The 17840-nt window shown below is 32.1% G+C and overlaps 1 protein-coding gene and 3 pseudogenes across 1 annotated transcript in view; all 4 read right to left on the bottom strand.

Annotated features, from left to right (window-relative positions):
• LOC145284012 (uncharacterized) overlaps positions 1 to 17840 on the bottom strand; it is a gene marked incomplete at its 3' end in the record, with an annotated part of 1050937 nt that overhangs the window by 708134 nt on the left and 324963 nt on the right.
• Positions 3202 to 3335, bottom strand: LOC145284253 (U2 spliceosomal RNA; annotated as a pseudogene).
• Positions 10185 to 10318, bottom strand: LOC145284252 (U2 spliceosomal RNA; annotated as a pseudogene).
• On the bottom strand, positions 17160 to 17293 carry LOC145284250 (U2 spliceosomal RNA; annotated as a pseudogene).

Raw genomic sequence — 17840 nt, 5'->3', positions numbered from 1 at the left:
CTTCAAACTGCAATTAATAATTAATCTTTCTTATAATTTTGTTAGGTTTTAGGATTTACACGGGTTAATTATATATATATATCTATAAAAGTGAACGTGTCTGTGCGTCTGTGTACATTTCCCTACGCAATAACTCTGTCAATTTTTTGTCTACAGACTCGAAATTTGATATACAGGGTATGTAGATTTGGAAAAATCTATGTGATCGGTTTTCGACCAGAAATTTGGCTGGTAAGGGGTCAAATTTCAACGATTTGACCTTTAAGAACTCTACCAAACTCCTCCGACTATTTTGGGTCTAAACACTTGACATTTTAGATATAGGTTCCTTAGACATGGATCTAACTTAATAACTTGATTTGAGCCCAAAACAATAAACATTAAGGGGTCATAATAGGGGCCAAAGTTAAAAAAATTGACCGTTTTTTTTGTTTTTGTTTTTTTGCTTAGCATACACCTCCAAAGACCGGGGCAACGCCGGGCCAAAATGCTAGTTAATAATATTATAAGCATTTGTATATTAAATATGAAATACGGTTTTACTAAATATGTACGAGTGTTCATTTGGTTACTTACCGGCCTCCATACTTTTGTTTGGTAAAAAGAGACAAACAAGATATCGTAGTGGATCTACAAAATGTGTATAATTTGTGCAATAATATTTTAAACTGGTTTTAATCTGGCGATGAAATAGATGGCAAGAGCCATGTTTATATTAAAATTTAATATAAAAAAATAATTAGACAATTAAAAATCTATGTTTTAACAGAACATTTTGAAATAATTGAATTTTAATCGTTTTAATCTTTTAAAAATTAATTAATTTTTACGAAGCTTCTTTTTCTTAGCAATTTAACTGATAATAGTATATATAAATTAGAAAAAGAAAACGTTATTTAAAAAAACATTATAATATAAAATTTATATCAAGTTTTTAATTGCAACTTTAAGGTAAATTTTTGTTCAATATGTGTATTTAAATTTTTAAAAAATAAATATTTTTTACTTATTTAATAATAATAGATAGACATTTTGATAGATTTAAATATATTTTGTTCAAATTTCGAAAAAATAAATGGGGGCGGGGGGCACGCACTAAATAAAAAAATATTTTACGGAAACTGCATTTTATATGTAATTTCAGTCTAAAAGTTATAAATCTAAAAAATTTCACGAAAATCTGACCCTTAGTTGATTTTTTGCTAGATTTATTAAACACCGATTATTTGAACAGCAAAGAAATGGACATTCTTTTACCATTTAATGTATAAAATCCTCAAAGTTTACGGATAAAAAATTTACTTTTAAACCCTGGAATTAATTATTTCTATTTCAGTTAATTTAAAGGGAAATATGGTCTCGGTTGTCGAACATTTCGGTGTTCGAACAAACGTCTGGAACGAGTTATGGTCGAGTACCGAGGTACCACTGTATTTTGTACAATGAAAATGGCGGCTTTCATCTATATATATAAAAGGCAAAAATCGGTGTGTATGTATGTATGTATGTATGTATGTATGTATGTATGTATGTATGTTTGTTTGTAACGCTAAAACTTTTGAAAGACGGAACCAGAGTTGACAAATTTGGTATCATATTGCATCTTGATCACCCGGATGACAAATATCGAAATTTCACGTCAAACGGACCAGTAGAAAGGGGTCAACTGATCGTTTTTCTCCTAGGGGGGCCCCCCAAAAAACCTGTCATTTTAACGTTATTCAATACGTGTCACGTGACGTGACGTCAGCTCAAACTTTTGACAGACACAACCAAAGTTGACAAATTATGTATCATATTGAACCTTGATCACCCGCATGACAAATATCGAAATTCCACACCAAACGGACCATTAAAAGGGGGTGAACTGATCATTTCTCTCCTAGGGGGGCCCCAAAAAAAACCTGTCATTTTAATGTTAATATTACATAATCCAAAAACGCTTAGTCATGTCACGTGACGTGACGTCAACATCCAGTAATGGCGAACAAATGTAAACAAACACTTTGTTTTACCGATACTTTTGTAATTTCTCTTCTGCTTTGTTCTAGAGATTATTAAACTCCATGACAATGTCTCCAACGTATTTAACTGGTTAAAAATAGTATTTATACAAGAGTTTTAACGAAAAATATCAGGAAAAAATGTACAGGAATAAAAAAAAATTCAGCTTTCAAAATATTCGTCGATAAAAAAACCGATCTTTATATTTACGCTAGCCATTTTGTATATTACCACGTGACCTGCTATCTCTTAAACTGGAGGGGGGGGGATCCACTTGAATCCAACAAAACCAGTAATTTTTTTTTTCTATTATATATACATCATTTTCTATAAAATTAAGTGTAGACTTTATAATTAAAACAAAAAATGTTATTCATACTAAAAAAAAAAAACGCTTAGTCATGTCACGTGACGTGACGTCAACATCCACTAATGGCGAACAATTGTACCTATTTACTATGCCTCCCCACGGGACAGAGTTAGACACCAGGGTCGTTTTTTAACGTGGAGAAAAGGTACAAAAATAAAAATTGTCTCAGTCGTGGAGGATTTCTCTCATTTCTCTCCTAGGGGGGCCCCAAAAAAAACCTGTCATTTTAATGTTAATATTACATAATCCAAAAACGCTTAGTCATGTCACGTGACGTGACGTCAACATCCAGTAATGGCGAACAAATGTAAACAAACACTTTGTTTTACCGATACTTTTGTAATTTCTCTTCTGCTTTGTTCTAGAGATTATTAAACTCCATGACAATGTCTCCAACGTATTTAACTGGTTAAAAATAGTATTTATACAAGAGTTTTAACGAAAAATATCAGGAAAAAATGTACAGGAATAAAAAAAAATTCAGCTTTCAAAATATTCGTCGATAAAAAAACCGATCTTTATATTTACGCTAGCCATTTTGTATATTACCACGTGACCTGCTATCTCTTAAACTGGAGGGGGGGGATCCACTTGAATCCAACAAAACCAGTAATTTTTTTTTTCTATTATATATACATCATTTTCTATAAAATTAAGTGTAGACTTTATAATTAAAACAAAAAATGTTATTCATACTAAAAAAAAAAAACGCTTAGTCATGTCACGTGACGTGACGTCAACATCCACTAATGGCGAACAATTGTACCTATTTACTATGCCTCCCCACGGGACAGAGTTAGACACCAGGGTCGTTTTTTAACGTGGAGAAAAGGTACAAAAATAAAAATTGTCTCAGTCGTGGAGGATTTCTCCTCCACCGAAAGAGAACAAGAAATAGAAGTGCAGCATCTGAAGAACAGATACTACACTTTGATCTTGACCAAAAGGCCAAGAATGCGAACAATTGTAAATAACAACTTTTTTCACAAAACCAACACCGTCTTTCTTTTTTTTTCTCTCTCTTTCTCTCTCTCACCCACTTACTCTTCCCTCTCTCTCACCCTCTTTCTCTTGACGTCACACCACTGTTAAACTGTGGGGGGGGGGAACACATTCCCAGGCATTATCTCCTATAGATGCACATTTTATTAGAAATTCAGCTTTCAAAATATTAGACGATAATAAAAATATAAAACCAACACCCTCTTTCTCTTTTCTCTCTCTCTCACCAACTTACTCTTCTCTCTCTCTCACCCTCTTTCTCTTGACCTCCTACTACTGTTAAACTGTGTGTGTGTGTGGGGGGGAAGAGGCAGCTTGAAAACCAACAAAAACAGTGCACAGTTTCCCAAGCATTTGGGGTGGGAAGGGGGGGAAGAAGCCGAGCGCACAGTTTCGTGTGAGAGAGAGAGAACAATTCTCAACCTATATACTCAACAAATTTTTTATCTACAGATTTGAAAGTTTGTATATAGGGTATTCAGACATATGGAAATATATCTAGCATAATCTATCTATTATATCTATAAAAGTGAAAATGTGTGTGTGTGTGAGGTAGCCAGAGAGAGAGAGAGAGAGAGAGAGAGAGAGAGACAACAATTCTCAACCTATATATTCAATACATTTTTTATCTACAGATTTGAAAATTTGTATATAGGGTATTCAGACATATGGAAATATATCAAGCATAATCTATCTATTATATCTATAAAAGTGAAAATGTGTGTGTGTGTGTGTGTGTGTGTGTGTGTGCGTAAGAGAGAGAGAGAACAATTCTCAACCTATATACTCAACGTATTTTTATCTACGGATTTTAAACTTTGTATATAGGGTATTCAGACATATAGAAATATATCTAGCATAATCTATACATTATATCTATAAAAGTGAGAATGTGAGTGTGTGAGAGAGAGAGAACAATTCTCAACCTATATATTCAACAAATTTTTTACCTACAGATTTGAAAATTTGTATATTGGGTATTCAGACATATGGAAATATATCTAGCATAATCGATCTATTATATCTATAAAAGTCAGAATGTTTGCGTGTGGTTGTGTGTGTAAGGTTGCGAGAGAGAGAGAGAGAACAATTCTCAACCTATCTATTCAATAAATTTGTTATCTACAGATTTGACCATTTGTATATAGGGTATTCAGACATATGGAAATATATCCAGCATAATCTATCTATTATATCCATAAAAGTGAGAATGTGTGCGTGAGAGAGAGAGAGAGAGAGAGAGAGAGTAAGTACAATTCTCACCCTATATATTCAACAAATTTTTTATCTACCGATTAGAAAATTTGTATATAGGGTATTCAGACATATGGAAATATATCTAGCATAATCTATCTATTATATCTAGAAAAGTGAGAATGTGTGTGAAAGAGAGAGAGAGAAGAGAGAGAGAGAGAACAATTCTCAACCTATATATTCAACTAATTTTTATGTACAGATCTGAAAATTTGTATACAGGGTATTCAGACATATGGAAATATATCTAGCATAATCTATTATATCTATAAAAGGTAGAATGTGTGTGTGTGTGTGAGTGAGTGAGTGAGTGAGTGAGTGAGAGAGAGAGAGAGAGAGAGAGAACAATTCTCAACCTATATACTCAACAAATTTTGTATCTACAGATTTGATAATTTGTATATAGGGTATTCAGACATAAGGAAATATATCTAGCATAATCTATCTATTATATCTATAAAAGTGAGAATGTGTGTGAAAGAGAGAGAGAGAGAGAACAATTCTCAACCTATATATTCAACAAATTCTATCTTTACAGATTTGAAAATTTGTATATAGGGTATTCAGACATTTGGAAATATATCTAGCATAATCTATTATATCTATAAAAGTGAGAATGTGTGTGTGAGAGAGAGAGAAAGAACAATTCTCAACCTATATACTCAACAAATTTTTTATCTACAGATTTAAAAATTTGTATATAGGGTATTCAGACATATAGAAATATATCTAGCATAACCTATCTATTATATCTATAAAATGACCATGTGTGTGTGTGTGAGAGAGAGAGAGAGTCAGAGAGAGAGAGAGAGAACAATTTTCAGCTTGTGTGTGTGTGAGAAAGAGAGAGAGAGAAAGAGAGGAAGGAAAATTCTCACCCTATATATTCAACAAATTCTTTATCTACATATTAGAAAATTTGGATATAGGGTATTCAGACGTATGGAAATATATCTAGCATAATCTATCTATTATATCTATAAAAGTGAGAATGTGTGTGTGAGAGAGAGAGAGAAAGAGAGAGAGAGAGAGAACAATTCTCAACCTATATATTCAACTAATTTTTTATCTACAGATTTGAAAATGTGTATATTGGGTATTCAGACATATGTAAATATATCTGGCATAATCTATGTATTATATCTATAAAAGTGTGAATGTGAGTGATGGAAAGAGCAAAAAATTCTCAACCTATATAACCTATAAAAGTGAGAATATGTGTGAGAGAGAGAGAGAGAGAACAATTCTCAACCTATATATTCCACACATTTTTGGGCACAGATTTGGAAATTTGTATATAGGGTAGGCAGACATATAGAAATATATCTAGCATAATCTATCTATTATATCTATAAAAGTGAGAACTTGTGTGTGTGTGTGTGTGAGAGAGAGAGAGAACAATTCTTAACCTACATACTCAACAAATTTTTTACCTACAGTTTAGAAAATTTGTATATAGGGTATTCAGACATATGGAAATATATCTAGCATAATCTATCTATTATAACTACAAAAGTTAGAATGTGTGTGTGAGAGAGAGAGAGAACAATTCTAAACCTATATATTCAACAAATTTTTTATCTACAGATTTGAAACTTTGTATATAGGGTATTCAGACATATGGAAATATATCTAGCATAATTTATCTATTTATCTATAAAAGTGAGAATGCGTGTGTGTGAGATAGCGAGAGAGAGAGAGAGAAAAAGAGAGAGATAAAAATTCTCAACCTATACATTCAACAAATTTTTTATCCACAGATTTGAACATTTGTATATAGGGTGTTCAGACATATAGAAATATATCTAGCATAATCTATCTATTATATGTATAAAAGTGAGAATGTGTGTGTGTGTGAGAGAGAGGACAATTGTCAACCTATGTATACAACAAATTTTTTATCTACAGATTTCAAAATTTGTATATTGGGCATTCAGACATATTTTAATATATCTGGCATAATCTGTCTATTATATCTATAAAAGTGAGAATGTGTGTGATAGAGAGAGAGAGAACAATTCTCAACCTATATACTCAACAAATTTTTTATCTACAGATTTGAAAATTTGTATATAGGGTATTCAGACATATGGAAATATATCTAGCATAATCTATTATATCTATAAAAGTGAGAATGTGTGTGTGTGTGTGAGAGAGAGAGAGAGAGAGAGAGAACAATTCTCAACCCATATACTCAACAAATTCTTTATCTACAGATTTTAAAATTTGTATATAGAGTATTCATACAAATAGAAATATATCTAGGATAATCTTTCTATTATATCTATAAAAGTGAGAATGTGTGTGTGTGTGAGCGAGAGAGAGAGAGAGAGAGAGAACAGTTCTCAACCTATACATTCAACAAATTTTTATATATAGGGTATTCAGAAATATCGAAATATATCTAGCATAATCTATTATATCTTTAAAAGTTAGAATGTGTGTGTGTGAGAGATAGAGAGAACAATTCTCAACCTATGCACTCTACAAATTTTTTATCTACAAATTAGAAAATTTGTATATAGGGTATTCACACATATGGAAATATATCTAGCATAATCTATCTATTATATCTATAAAAGTTAGAATGTGTGTGTGAGGTAGCCAGAGAGAGAGAGAGAGAGAGAGAGTAAGAACAATTTTCAACCTATATATTCAACAAATATTTGATCTACAGATTAGAAAATTTGTATATAGGGTATTCAGACATATGGAAATATATCTAGCATAATCTATCTATTATATCTCTAAAATTGAGAATGTGTGTGTGAGAGAGAGAGAACAATTTTCAACCTATATACTCAACAAATTTTTTTATCTACAGATTTGAAAATTTGTATATAGGGTATTCAGACATATGGAAATATATCTAGAGTAATCTATCTATTATATCTATAAAAGTGAGAATGCGTGTGTGTGTGAGAGAGAGCGACACAGAACAATTCTCAACCTATATATTCAACAAATTTTTTATGTACAGATCTGAAATATCACATTTGTATAGAAGTAGAAATCTTGATACCTACTCTGATACCTAATAAAAGAAAGGACACTCTTTAGGGCGGATTTTGATTATAACAAGTCACTAATTAGAAATTATAATAAACATTCTAATAATTTAAGAATTTTACCAAAATAAAATTGCATGGTAATCACCCAATTTCTGCCACAAAATTTTGATTGGCAGAACTCATAAACATAAAATATATATTTTCTAATTTCATCTTTTTTTTTTCTTTTTACATAATCTGGTTTGATGTTTTCCCAAATATTCAAATCACTATATTTTGCTGCTTAATATCAAATACAGCAACTGAGTTATTTTTATGCATCAAACAATTACATTTTCTCATTCATCCAAACTAATCACTGAACATCAATTTCATATTTTCTTCACTAAAATATTACTGTGCTTGATGTCATCAAGTTGAGCGGATCATTTTTTTTTCATTTGTTCACACATTTTTCCAATTTATATATATTTTAAAGATTCTTAGCCTATGTCATTGCATACCAATCTGTTTATTAAAAGTTAAGGTTCACTGTAAACACATATGTTACACCAAAATAAAAACGCTTCAGATAATGTCTTGATATTCAATTCAGTTTCTCACATGACATCTTATGAAGTTAGTAGAAATGTTACAGACTTTTGAATCTCAAACACTTTCAATACTGTGCACTGATATTTTCTTTTTTGCAATATAAGCACATTCATGATTTTTTTTACAAACGTTAAAAACTTTCACATTGTGTAGCAATATACTGAAACAATTATAAAAATATTTGTTTTTATTTTGAATGATGCAGGGCATCTGAAGAGAGATTTTTCTAACAAAATGAAAGTATAATTTTTAGCAATAGGTATCTAGGAAAAGGCCACTACATATGTTATAAGTTCCAAATTTCCACAACCTGGCAAATACTGGTACATGCTAGCAAATTTAGATTTGCAATTACAAAATATGATTCTAATTTTTTCCTTTGCTCTTTATTCTAACACTACACTAAGTTTACTGTGTTATTTCGCTACAGTTGATATTGTGTAGAACAATAAGAAAATCATAGTGAACAATGCATTCAACAAAATTTCACACACATTTCTAGATACCTATATCTAATAAGTTCAAAAGAAAGGACACACTTAGGGAGGTATTTTGGTGGTCAAGTCACTAAAAAGAGATTAGCTGGTTTCCCGGCATAGCCCAGGATATAATAAAGATTGACTGAAATACATGTTCTAGCTGGTTTCTAGGCGTTGCCAGGGATGTAATATAGACACATTATGTTGTATATTACCTGTTCTCTTCTCCCTAAGGTAAAACAATTTCATATACATGTTGTAAATTACCTATGCTAGGGATAAAACATGAACAATATCAGTCCTAGGGTAGATAAAACAAATAATACATAGAGATGAAAGATTCCTCTCCCCTAAGAATCAAACATATGTTCAATATCTGCTTTTGTTTTTTCATTGTTTATACGGTCCCGAGCAACGCCGGGTAGCCCTGCTAGTCTATATATATAAAAGGCAAAAATCGGTGTGTATGTATGTATGTATGTATGTATGTATGTTTGTTTGTAACGCTAAAACTTTTGAAAGACGGAACCAGAGTTGACAAATTTGGTATCATATTGCACCTTGATCACCCGGATGACAAATATCGAAATTTCACGTCAAACGGACCAGTAGAAAGGGGTCAACTGATCGTTTTTCTCCTAGGGGGGCCCCCCAAAAAACCTGTCATTTTAACGTTATTCAATACGTGTCACGTGACGTGACGTCAGCTCAAACTTTTGACAGACACAACCAAAGTTGACAAATTATGTATCATATTGAACCTTGATCACCCGCATGACAAATATCGAAATTCCACACCAAACGGACCATTAAAAGGGGGTGAACTGATCATTTCTCTCCTAGGGGGGCCCCAAAAAAAACCTGTCATTTTAATGTTAATATTACATAATCCAAAAACGCTTAGTCATGTCACGTGACGTGACGTCAACATCCAGTAATGGCGAACAAATGTAAACAAACACTTTGTTTTACCGATACTTTTGTAATTTCTCTTCTGCTTTGTTCTAGAGATTATTAAACTCCATGACAATGTCTCCAACGTATTTAACTGGTTAAAAATAGTATTTATACAAGAGTTTTAACGAAAAAGATCAGGAAAAAATGTACAGGAATAAAAAAAAATTCAGCTTTCAAAATATTCGTCGATAAAAAAACCGATCTTTATATTTACGCTAGCCATTTTGTATATTACCACGTGACCTGCTATCTCTTAAACTGGAGGGGGGGGGATCCACTTGAATCCAACAAAACCAGTAATTTTTTTTTCTATTATATATACATCATTTTCTATAAAATTAAGTGTAGACTTTATAATTATAACAAAAAATGTTATTCATACTAAAAAAAAAAAACGCTTAGTCATGTCACGTGACGTGACGTCAACATCCACTAATGGCGAACAATTGTACCTATTTACTATGCCTCCCCACGGGACAGAGTTAGACACCAGGGTCGTTTTTTAACGTGGAGAAAAGGTACAAAAATAAAAATTGTCTCAGTCGTGGAGGATTTCTCCTCCACCGAAAGAGAACAAGAAATAGAAGTGCAGCATCTGAAGAACAGATACTACACTTTGATCTTGACCAAAAGGCCAAGAATGCGAACAATTGTAAATAACAACTTTTTTCACAAAACCAACACCGTCTTTCTTTTTTTTCTCTCTCTCACCCACTTACTCTTCCCTCTCTCTCACCCTCTTTCTCTTGACGTCACACCACTGTTAAACTGTGGGGGGGGGAACACATTCCCAGGCATTATCTCCTATAGATGCACATTTTATTAGAAATTCAGCTTTCAAAATATTAGACGATAATAAAAATATAAAACCAACACCCTCTTTCTCTTTTCTCTCTCTCTCACCAACTTACTCTTCTCTCTCTCTCACCCTCTTTCTCTTGACCTCCTACTACTGTTAAACTGTGTGTGTGTGGGGGGGGGAAGAGGCAGCTTGAAAACCAACAAAAACAGTGCACAGTTTCCCAAGCATTTGGGGTGGGAAGGGGGGGAAGAAGCCGAGCGCACAGTTTCGTGTGAGAGAGAGAGAACAATTCTCAACCTATATACTCAACAAATTTTTTATCTACAGATTTGAAAGTTTGTATATAGGGTATTCAGACATATGGAAATATATCTAGCATAATCTATCTATTATATCTATAAAAGTGAAAATGTGTGTGTGTGTGAGGTAGCCAGAGAGAGAGAGAGAGAGAGAGAGAGAGAGAGAGAGAGACAACAATTCTCAACCTATATATTCAATACATTTTTTATCTACAGATTTGAAAATTTGTATATAGGGTATTCAGACATATGGAAATATATCTAGCATAATCTATCTATTATATCTATAAAAGTGAAAATGTGTGTGTGTGTGTGTGTGTGTGTGTGTGCGTAAGAGAGAGAGAGAACAATTCTCAACCTATATACTCAACGTATTTTTATCTACGGATTTTAAACTTTGTATATAGGGTATTCAGACATATAGAAATATATCTAGCATAATCTATACATTATATCTATAAAAGTGAGAATGTGAGTGTGTGAGAGAGAGAGAACAATTCTCAACCTATATATTCAACAAATTTTTTACCTACAGATTTGAAAATTTGTATATTGGGTATTCAGACATATGGAAATATATCTAGCATAATCGATCTATTATATCTATAAAAGTCAGAATGTTTGCGTGTGGTTGTGTGTGTAAGGTTGCGAGAGAGAGAGAGAGAACAATTCTCAACCTATCTATTCAATAAATTTGTTATCTACAGATTTGACCATTTGTATATAGGGTATTCAGACATATGGAAATATATCCAGCATAATCTATCTATTATATCCATAAAAGTGAGAATGTGTGCGTGAGAGAGAGAGAGAGAGAGAGAGAGAGAGAGTAAGTACAATTCTCACCCTATATATTCAACAAATTTTTTATCTACCGATTAGAAAATTTGTATATAGGGTATTCAGACATATGGAAATATATCTAGCATAATCTATCTATTATATCTAGAAAAGTGAGAATGTGTGTGAAAGAGAGAGAGAGAAGAGAGAGAGAGAGAACAATTCTCAACCTATATATTCAACTAATTTTTATGTACAGATCTGAAAATTTGTATACAGGGTATTCAGACATATGGAAATATATCTAGCATAATCTATTATATCTATAAAAGGTAGAATGTGTGTGTGTGTGTGTGAGTGAGTGAGTGAGTGAGTGAGAGAGAGAGAGAGAGAACAATTCTCAACCTATATACTCAACAAATTTTGTATCTACAGATTTGATAATTTGTATATAGGGTATTCAGACATAAGGAAATATATCTAGCATAATCTATCTATTATATCTATAAAAGTGAGAATGTGTGTGAAAGAGAGAGAGAGAGAACAATTCTCAACCTATATATTCAACAAATTCTATCTTTACAGATTTGAAAATTTGTATATAGGGTATTCAGACATTTGGAAATATATCTAGCATAATCTATTATATCTATAAAAGTGAGAATGTGTGTGTGAGAGAGAGAGAAAGAACAATTCTCAACCTATATACTCAACAAATTTTTTATCTACAGATTTAAAAATTTGTATATAGGGTATTCAGACATATAGAAATATATCTAGCATAACCTATCTATTATATCTATAAAATGACCATGTGTGTGTGTGTGAGAGAGAGAGAGAGTCAGAGAGAGAGAGAGAACAATTTTCAGCTTGTGTGTGTGTGAGAAAGAGAGAGAGAGAAAGAGAGGAAGGAAAATTCTCACCCTATATATTCAACAAATTTTTTATCTACATATTAGAAAATTTGGATATAGGGTATTCAGACGTATGGAAATATATCTAGCATAATCTATCTATTATATCTATAAAAGTGAGAATGTGTGTGTGAGAGAGAGAGAAAGAGAGAGAGAGAGAACAATTCTCAACCTATATATTCAACTAATTTTTTATCTACAGATTTGAAAATGTGTATATTGGGTATTCAGACATATGTAAATATATCTGGCATAATCTATGTATTATATCTATAAAAGTGTGAATGTGAGTGATGGAAAGAGCAAAAAATTCTCAACCTATATAACCTATAAAAGTGAGAATATGTGTGTGAGAGAGAGAGAGAGAGAACAATTCTCAACCTATATATTCCACACATTTTTGGGCACAGATTTGGAAATTTGTATATAGGGTAGGCAGACATATAGAAATATATCTAGCATAATCTATCTATTATATCTATAAAAGTGAGAACTTGTGTGTGTGTGTGTGTGTGTGAGAGAGAGAGAGAACAATTCTTAACCTACATACTCAACAAATTTTTTACCTACAGTTTAGAAAATTTGTATATAGGGTATTCAGACATATGGAAATATATCTAGCATAATCTATTTATTATAACTACAAAAGTTAGAATGTGTGTGTGAGAGAGAGAGAGAGAACAATTCTAAACCTATATATTCAACAAATTTTTTATCTACAGATTTGAAACTTTGTATATAGGGTATTCAGACATATGGAAATATATCTAGCATAATCTATCTATTTTATCTATAAAAGTGAGAATGCGTGTGTGTGAGATAGCGAGAGAGAGAGAGAGAAAAAGAGAGAGATAAAAATTCTCAACCTATACATTCAACAAATTTTTTATCCACAGATTTGAACATTTGTATATAGGGTGTTCAGACATATAGAAATATATCTAGCATAATCTATCTATTATATGTATAAAAGTGAGAATGTGTGTGTGTGTGAGAGAGAGGACAATTGTCAACCTATGTATACAACAAATTTTTTATCTACAGATTTCAAAATTTGTATATTGGGCATTCAGACATATTTCAATATATCTGGCATAATCTGTCTATTATATCTATAAAAGTGAGAATGTGTGTGATAGAGAGAGAGAGAACAATTCTCAACCTATATACTCAACAAATTTTTTATCTACAGATTTGAAAATTTGTATATAGGGTATTCAGACATATGGAAATATATCTAGCATAATCTATTATATCTATAAAAGTGAGAATGTGTGTGTGTGTGTGTGAGAGAGAGAGAGAGAGAGAGAGAACAATTCTCAACCCATATACTCAACAAATTCTTTATCTACAGATTTTAAAATTTGTATATAGAGTATTCATACAAATAGAAATATATCTAGGATAATCTTTCTATTATATCTATAAAAGTGAGAATGTGTGTGTGTGTGAGCGAGAGAGAGAGAGAGAGAGAGAGAGAGAACAGTTCTCAACCTATACATTCAACAAATTTTTATATATAGGGTATTCAGAAATATCGAAATATATCTAGCATAATCTATTATATCTTTAAAAGTTAGAATGTGTGTGTGAGAGATAGAGAGAACAATTCTCAACCTATGCACTCTACAAATTTTTTATCTACAAATTAGAAAATTTGTATATAGGGTATTCACACATATGGAAATATATCTAGCATAATCTATCTATTATATCTATAAAAGTTAGAATGTGTGTGTGAGGTAGCCAGAGAGAGAGAGAGAGAGAGAGTAAGAACAATTTTCAACCTATATATTCAACAAATATTTGATCTACAGATTAGAAAATTTGTATATAGTGTATTCAGACATATGGTAATATATCTAGCATAATCTATCTATTATATCTCTAAAATTGAGAATGTGTGTGTGAGAGAGAGAGAGAGAACAATTTTCAACCTATATACTCAACAAATTTTTTTATCTACAGATTTGAAAATTTGTATATAGGGTATTCAGACATATGGAAATATATCTAGAGTAATCTATCTATTATATCTATAAAAGTGAGAATGTGTGTGTGTGTGGGAGAGAGCGACACAGAACAATTCTCAACCTATATATTCAACAAATTTTTTATGTACAGATCTGAAATATCACATTTGTATAGAAGTAGAAATCTTGATACCTACTCTGATACCTAATAAAAGAAAGGACACTCTTTAGGGCGGATTTTGATTATAACAAGTCACTAATTAGAAATTATAATAAACATTCTAATAATTTAAGAATTTTACCAAAATAAAATTGCATGGTAATCACCCAATTTCTGCCACAAAATTTTGATTGGCAGAACTCATAAACATAAAATATATATTTTCTAATTTCATCTTTTTTTTTTCTTTTTACATAATCTGGTTTGATGTTTTCCCAAATATTCAAATCACTATATTTTGCTGCTTAATATCAAATACAGCAACTGAGTTATTTTTATGCATCAAACAATTACATTTTCTCATTCATCCAAACTAATCACTGAACATCAATTTCATATTTTCTTCACTAAAATATTACTGTGCTTGATGTCATCAAGTGGAGCGGATCATTTTTTTTTCATTTGTTCACACATTTTTCCAATTTATATATATTTTAAAGATTCTTAGCCTATGTCATTGCATACCAATCTGTTTATTAAAAGTTAAGGTTCACTGTAAACACATATGTTACACCAAAATAAAAACGCTTCAGATAATGTCTTGATATTCAATTCAGTTTCTCACATGACATCTTATGAAGTTAGTAGAAATGTTACAGACTTTTGAATCTCAAACACTTTCAATACTGTGCACTGATATTTTCTTTTTTGCAATATAAGCACATTCATGATTTTTTTTACAAACGTTAAAAACTTTCACATTGTGTAGCAATATACTGAAACAATTATAAAAATATTTGTTTTTATTTTGAATGATGCAGGGTATCTGAAGAGAGATTTTTCTAACAAAATGAAAGTATAATTTTTAGCAATAGGTATCTAGGAAAAGGCCACTACATATGTTATAAGTTCCAAATTTCCACAACCTGGCAAATACTGGTACATGCTAGCAAATTTAGATTTGCAATTACAAAATATGATTCTAATTTTTTCCTTTGCTCTTTATTCTAACACTACACTAAGTTTACTGTGTTATTTCGCTACAGTTGATATTGTGTAGAACAATAAGAAAATCATAGTGAACAATGCATTCAACAAATTTCACACACATTTCTAGATACCTATATCTAATAAGTTCAAAAGAAAGGACACACTTAGGGAGGTATTTTGGTGGTCAAGTCACTAAAAAGAGATTAGCTGGTTTCCCGGCATAGCCCAGGATATAATAAAGATTGACTGAAATACATGTTCTAGCTGGTTTCTAGGCGTTGCCAGGGATGTAATATAGACACATTATGTTGTATATTACCTGTTCTCTTCTCCCTAAGGTAAAACAATTTCATATACATGCTGTAAATTACCTATGCTAGGGATAAAACATGAACAATATCAGTCCTAGGGTAGATAAAACAAATAATACATAGAGATGAAAGATTCCTCTCCCCTAAGAATCAAACATATGTTCAATATCTGCTTTTGTTTTTTCATTGTTTATACGGTCCCGAGCAACGCCGGGTAGCCCTGCTAGTCTATATATATAAAAGGCAAAAATCGGTGTGTATGTATGTATGTATGTATGTATGTTTGTTTGTAACGCTAAAACTTTTGAAAGACGGAACCAGAGTTGACAAATTTGGTATCATATTGCACCTTGATCACCCGGATGACAAATATCGAAATTTCACGTCAAACGGACCAGTAGAAAGGGGTCAACTGATCGTTTTTCTCCTAGGGGGGCCCCCAAAAAAACCTGTCATTTTAACGTTATTCAATACGTGTCACGTGACGTGACGTCAGCTCAAACTTTTGACAGACACAACCAAAGTTGACAAATTATGTATCATATTGAACCTTGATCACCCGCATGACAAATATCGAAATTCCACACCAAACGGACCATTAAAAGGGGGTGAACTGATCATTTCTCTCCTAGGGGGGCCCCCAAAAAAACCTGTCATTTTAATGTTAATATTACATAATCCAAAAACGCTTAGTCATGTCACGTGACGTGACGTCAACATCCAGTAATGGCGAACAAATGTAAACAAACACTTTGTTTTACCGATACTTTTGTAATTTCTCTTCTGCTTTGTTCTAGAGATTATTAAACTCCATGACAATGTCTCCAACGTATTTAACTGGTTAAAAATAGTATTTATACAAGAGTTTTAACGAAAAATATCAGGAAAAAATGTACAGGAATAAAAAAAAATTCAGCTTTCAAAATATTCGTCGATAAAAAAACCGATCTTTATATTTACGCTAGCCATTTTGTATATTACCACGTGACCTGCTATCTCTTAAACTGGAGGGGGGGGATCCACTTGAATCCAACAAAACCAGTAATTTTTTTTTTCTATTATATATACATCATTTTCTATAAAATTAAGTGTAGACTTTATAATTAAAACAAAAAATGTTATTCATACTAAAAAAAAAAAACGCTTAGTCATGTCACGTGACGTGACGTCAACATCCACTAATGGCGAACAATTGTACCTATTTACTATGCCTCCCCACGGGACAGAGTTAGACACCAGGGTCGTTTTTTAACGTGGAGAAAAGGTACAAAAATAAAAATTGTCTCAGTCGTGGAGGATTTCTCCTCCACCGAAAGAGAACAAGAAATAGAAGTGCAGCATCTGAAGAACAGATACTACACTTTGATCTTGACCAAAAGGCCAAGAATGCGAACAATTGTAAATAACAACTTTTTTCACAAAACCAACACCGTCTTTCTTTTTTTTCTCTCTCTTTCTCTCTCTCACCCACTTACTCTTCCCTCTCTCTCACCCTCTTTCTCTTGACGTCACACCACTGTTAAACTGTGGGGGGGGGAACACATTCCCAGGCATTATCTCCTATAGATGCACATTTTATTAGAAATTCAGCTTTCAAAATATTAGACGATAATAAAAATATAAAACCAACACCCTCTTTCTCTTTTCTCTCTCTCTCACCAACTTACTCTTCTCTCTCTCTCACCCTCTTTCTCTTGACCTCCTACTACTGTTAAACTGTGTGTGTGGGGGGGGGGAAGAGGCAGCTTGAAAACCAACAAAAACAGTGCACAGTTTCCCAAGCATTTGGGGTGGGAAGGGGGGGAAGAAGCCGAGCGCACAGTTTCGTGTGAGAGAGAGAGAACAATTCTCAACCTATATACTCAACAAATTTTTTATCTACAGATTTGAAAGTTTGTATATAGGGTATTCAGACATATGGAAATATATCTAGCATAATC

This window comes from Euprymna scolopes, chromosome 8 (assembly GCF_053919585.1).
Source record: "Euprymna scolopes isolate OS-2025 chromosome 8, ASM5391958v1, whole genome shotgun sequence".
Classification (NCBI taxonomy): domain Eukaryota; kingdom Metazoa; phylum Mollusca; class Cephalopoda; order Sepiida; family Sepiolidae; genus Euprymna; species Euprymna scolopes.
The sequence above is the reverse complement of the archived record's forward strand: the minus strand, read 5'-3'. Positions and strand labels throughout refer to the sequence as shown.